Raw genomic sequence first — 6,000 nt, forward strand, 5'->3', positions numbered from 1 at the left:
TCTTCTCTTCTGGCTTTTCTCTCTCCTTCATACCTCGGGAAATAGAGACAGGCTAATTTACATGGAGGTGTCTGTCTGCTCCTGTGTGGACTTTATATTGTTAGAACAATCTATCTTTATGGACTTGGGTACAAATGTAATACTAAAGCCACCTTAGAGGTAGAGCTAGTGTTACCTGCAAGTCATTTTGGTGAATATCATGTTTTGATGCATGAATGGAAATCTGTGGATTTATTTCATAGCTTCCCAGCTTTAATATTTCACTTTAACAGCACTATGTGTTCATTAGAAATGGAAGTACTCTCAATTTCTTAGGAAGAGATGCCTACAGTTGTTTCTGAATATCAAGTCAAGATCAGTGATATTTTAAATTGAGCAACAGAACTTTGGAATTATTATGATTCAAGTTAGTGTGATTGGGCTTGGTTCTCTTATGAATCACTCATTATAGAATCTTTTATTGTTATTTGCTGATCATTTGCCAATTCCTATTTAGGAATTAAGAGGAAAAGATCTTTGTAGAAACCACTGTTAAGTTGCATCTTGGTGCTGATTTCACTCATCTGTAGAAAAACCAATGAACATCCATAAACAGGATTTATTTGTATAAAGTCTTTAGAACTGTAAAATTGCTGTCAATAGTTTCGGTGACATGTTTCAATTTTAAGTCACAGGAAAATGGGTAGTTTTCCATTTTGACCCATTTAAAAAATTTTGTTAATAGCCAAAAGTATTTCCACCCTAATCTGCAAATTGTAGGTCATTTATTATGTGAGCAGACAATTAGGGGATACACATGCACATACATACATATGTATACATGCAAAAGGATACCTCCACAAGGAGACAGCACAATTTCAAACCATATCTAGTACTAAAGAAATGAATCAAAAGATCATTAGGATTGAGGCCTAGACTTGATTCCTTAAAAAACAACAACAAAAGAACGGCCCTCTGCTCACGGTATTCAGAGTCTGGCTCTTGTATAAGAGCTCCTGTCAGATCCAGTGGTTTTACGTGTGACATGCCGTGCTCATTTCATGTCTGCTCAGTGGAATTGGAAAGCCCACCACCAACCTGCAACTTTAGCTTACTTTCTAGTCCTTATTTATTGACTTACTTTTGTTAGAAGACTTTTGTAGAAGCTATAGACCCTCAATTTAAATTGGCTTACGCCAAAGAAGTGGTAGGGGATGCTGGGTGATAATTGGTCTCCATGACTAGGAAGTCCAGTGGTTTATAGCCAGTTCCAGTATGGCTGTGTCCAGATGCCTAAACAAGGTCATTCGCACTTTCGTTCTTTGTCTATTAGCTCTATTTTCTTCTGTGCTGCCTTCATTCTTTCCAAGTGGAACCGACTGAAGAAGACAGATGGACAGGTCACAGGTTTATAAATCCCAGAGGGCATGTCTTTCCCAGAAAAAGTCCTGGGAAGACTGTCATAGCTCAGATTGAGCCGCGCACTCTGCTTGGATCCAGTCAAGTGAGAGCCAGCCCTGCCCACCCCGAGCACTGCAGGGTTCACTGCAGCAGGGGGGCGGGGGGACGACAGTGAGTGTTGTGAACCAGCGTGGGGAGAGGAGATGCTCAGAGAGGAAAACTTCAGAACTCCATTCTCTTGGAGTTTTCCTGAGTGACCTGCTGGTCAGCCATGTATAACAAATATAGGATTTTAATTTTCTTCTACAGCATGATGTTAGCTCTTGGAAATCGAGTTGTCTTCAGGTTTCGGTCTCTTGCCTGCTGCAGTGGAAAACTAGTCTCCTGCAGATCCCTATCCCCACATCTGGGTGCAGGCCGAGGGAGCACAGGGGCTTTTAGGAAGCCAACTTTTCTTCCCAGTGAACAGACTGAAAGAGCCACCAGCTTGGTTCAGGCAAACCACGTGGCCTCCTCAGGTGCCGCCCTGAAGTCATTGCTACTGGGAGTGATGTTTCAAGCAATTCTACTCAAATTGCCAGATCTGTAGACGGAAAGCACCCTTTTCCTGGGCATATTCTGTTCCATGCTCTGCCTTTCTTTGGAGTGTTTCTCGTGGCCTAAGCACATTGGTACCCGTGGCGCTTGGACTCTCCCAGGCACTCTTGCTCTGCCCTGGATTTAGATGTTGCTTCATAGGTTTTCTTCACCTATGTTCTAATCTCCTGATTTTATACTCCCCTGGAAAGAGTTCATCATTCAGTAGCCCTGAACTGTACAGTAGGCACAATCCCAAGGGCTTTCTGTATTATAACTCGCTTACCCTCACACGCACCTTATAGTGATGCTACTGAAGTATTACTGTCAACCGACAGGTAGACCTTAAGTCACACAGCTAATAAGAGGGGCGGGGGTCAAGATCCAGCCCCAGGCATTCTGGCTTTGTAGCATTTACTCTTAACTGCACAGTACCACCTGCTTAGAAGCAGTGATTTTATTAACTATATGCCTCCACTTAAGGCTCGAGCAGTGCGTTTTATTAACTGTATGCTTTCTACTTACAGAAAGAAAGCTTTGAAGAAAGGCAGATGGGGCAGTGCAGCCACTTACTGTTAGTGTGATTGTGTTCTTTGTGCTGGTTACATCACATCTTTGGCCTTGGTGTCCGCTCCTGTAGTTTGGGGGAATGGTAGCAAGAAGCCCTCTTAGGGCTGTTAGAATTAGACGTACATCATGTAGAGAGCCTGGCCCATACTAGGCACTTTTAAAGAATATTAGTACTTCTCTTCTTATTTATCTAATTAAGTATTTTTTAAGGAGAGATCATTTGAAACATCCACACATTTCTGACCTATGCCCAGGGAAGGGGTTGTGACTGTGCACAGCCTTGATGTGGCAGACAAGCCTCTCCTAGTAATTTTCAATCATGCATTTCTGGTAAGAATCTCGCATGATTGAATGTGGTCTCAAGGCAGGGAACGGCCAACGTGTTCTGTAAGGATCAGACAGTAACAATGAGAGTCTGCACAGCTCTCTCAGGCCATGTGGGGCAGAAGCAGCCGTGGGCCACATGTGAGGGTGGCTGTGGTCCTGGGACAGATTGCTGACCTCTGACACAGGGTGAAATTTTTGGTATCATCACATTTTTAGCTGAGAAATCTTTTTGCAGTTCCTTGGCCATTGCTGCCCAGTGTATTTTCGTTTGAATTCACAGTTTATTCCTGTTTGGGGTGTCCATGCACGCGTTGCCGTTACTTCCTACACCAGCAGCTGCTGCGGGCTGGGCTCCTGCTTTCGCGTCCCATGTGAGGGGAAAGTGACTTTGATGGGTGACTGTTTTTTGGTCTGTTGCTAGGGTGCTACTATGTAACTTCTAGAGAGGCCAGGATCAAAAATCCCATCTGACAATAAAATGCCACTGTGAACTGAGAAAGGGGTTAAGGGAAGGGACTGGGGTCTAAAGATGATATTCTTTGTCCCTACTGAGAAAGAAGTATTGTAACTGTTGGTAAATAAAAAGCAGAGATTTGACACTTTCTGTGACCATTCTGCAGTGTTTATTCCCAAGGTGAGGGCCACCACAGGGCCTGGATTTCCAAGATAAACACTGCTCATCTCCCCACCGGTCTCCCTCCTGGCTCACAGGCCGCTTTATCAGAATCTGCAGACACCACCCCTCTGTTGTACGCACTTATTTCCCTGTTTTTTCTCAAAACAAGTTACAGTTTTAGTGTTGATTTTTAAAAATCTATCAGCCATGAGTTACCATGTGACTGTCGTATTTGTTAGAAGGAACTGCACCAGCAGGTGCCCCTGCTAAAGCTAAGGAAACCAGCAGCCTGCGTGGCTTGGCATCTGCAGACACAGAAAAACAAAAACAAGCCTGTGGGGGCGGGGCGGGGCTCCTGGCCGCCCTTCTCTGCCGCTGGGATCAGTTTTTTTTCTTTCAAACCAGGTTGAACACAATCTTTACCAGTAAAAACATAGATTTATAAATCTCCCCTTTTTCTTTTTTAAAAAGGGAATCCTACTTGGCAAGATAGAGAGTGAATTTGAAGTTAAATCATAACCACATTTTCCTCTTTCCCACTTAGAATGTAAAATCAGGTGCAGACCCTAGTTTCACAAATACCAGGTACTCTTAAGTGCTTGGGGAAAATATCCCCTTTTCCCTAGATTTTCTTTTAGATGATCACTTGTATAAAATCTAATAAAAGTGTAATTTGTAGCCTTGCTTAGTATCTATTTGAAATAAATTTTTGGTGGTTATTTTGTTGTTGTTTCCATTTTTTGTTTTCCAAAGGCTCCATGCAAAACAAAAATTTATTTGAATATTATTAGTGAGATGTATGTTACTTATTGAAGCCAAAGTAAATTTTATCCATGCTCTAATGGGCATGGGTGGCAGGGAAAGAAATGTTGGAAGAAAGTGCCCAGAGCCGAAACTTGGAGCCTCTGGAAAAGGCTGAGGGTTGTAGACAGGAGAGGACATTTCATTACTAATTTGCTCTAAACAATTTTTTTCTGTGAATTTTACTTCTCCAAACTGTGAAGAGTTTTATGTGAAAGAAACTACTAAGTGCTTTCTGTAATGTTTTCACAAGTGTTTTTATCATGGTAACATCTTGTTTACTTTAGTTCCCTGCCTAAAACTACTTGGAACATGTTAAGAAAACATTTCAAGAAAGCCTGGACAAAGAGGCTTTTGTTTAACAGCCACTGTGAGGCTGGGAAGATCACAAAGGTGTTAACTTTCAGCCCCTTAAGCACTTCCACATGAAATTCCAGCAACTCTGTTTGTGGTTTTGGAAAAACAAAGTGTATGTTAAAGAAACCAGGTATATGCTAATACATGTCGAAAGAGGCCGGATATCATAAATTGTTTCAAACCCATTTGTGGCTCTCAGTTTGCATGCCTGGATGTTCTGCATGGAAATGACCCCTGGTTAGTGCAGGAGACGGAGCCATGCAGAGGCCTCACCATCTATGCACATTGAATCCCAGCCCACAGTGTGTCCCCATCCCAGGTGATGAGTCTGACCATTACAAAATGAGCTTAATATTGTTATGAGTTTGACTTTTCCACGTATCATGCATTTTTTAGTCATTTTAGAAAAATAAAAATTGGATGGTACTAAAAACCTTTTTCCCCTTTAAAAAGTCTCTCACATTTCTGACATTGTCCAGGAGTTCAAGACCTTACCAAGTTCTCAGAGGTCAGAGTGGCCTAAACACCACAGTGCCCTCTAGTGATCTGTAACGTCTTAGATAGAAAAGTTGAGACAAGTTTGCCAGAGATAACAGGCCCAGTGCTGCCAGTTTGCTCTAAAAGAAGCAAATAACATTTGAATGCACTTTTTTAGCAAACAGTTTAGTCAGAAATGCAAATGAAATGAAATTATTTTCTTGTAGGCTATGGAAGCATTAGAAGGATTTTTTAATGTCTACCCCTGCAATTAATTCTGCATATCCCTGCCTGTGTGTAGACAGCAGGCTCTCACTGTGGACACACTGTGTGTGTTTATGTGTTGCAAGAGCCAGTAGGTATTTCACGTGGCCATTTCCAGTGTGTGATTAGAAGGCATTACTTAAAAGACAGGGATCATCTCTGCTCCGCACTTTTATTGACACTGTCTACCCTATTACAGCTACGTCTAAGTGGTAAAATTTATTATTAGCTGTAGTGTCACAAAAGTCTGAGACAGCGATTTTCCTTTCAATAAAAGTAGTTAAAAACCTTTTAGAAAATCCATAATTTTGATTGCTGGTACTTCATAAATGTATAACTGGTACTTTTTAGCTGTCTCTTTAGGGAAAAATGAGTTTTATCACCTGCAGTACCTGGGTTAATGAAACCGTGTGCTGGAAGTTCGCCAGGATGAAAGATGAGATCATTCCAAGACCCTAATATTGGCAACAGGTCTTATAAAAAACTCTCATTCTTGAGTGAAGCATCATTAGATTTTTTAGTTACTATTTTATTTAAATTGAGGGATTAAGTTAGTTGTCATTTTCAAAGTTTCTGTACTGGTGAGATTCTCATCTGGCAACACATTCAAACCCAGTGACCTGAAAACCCGT

General features: G+C 41.6%; 1 protein-coding gene across 4 annotated transcripts in view; it reads left to right on the forward strand.

Moving 5' to 3' along the window:
- The window catches only part of FOXP1 (forkhead box P1), a 560,454-nt gene that overhangs the window by 510,363 nt on the left and 44,091 nt on the right, over window positions 1-6,000 (forward strand). The window lies entirely within an intron of this gene.

Source organism: Plecotus auritus (assembly GCF_963455305.1).
Source record: "Plecotus auritus genome assembly, chromosome: 6".
Lineage (NCBI taxonomy): Eukaryota > Metazoa > Chordata > Mammalia > Chiroptera > Vespertilionidae > Plecotus > Plecotus auritus.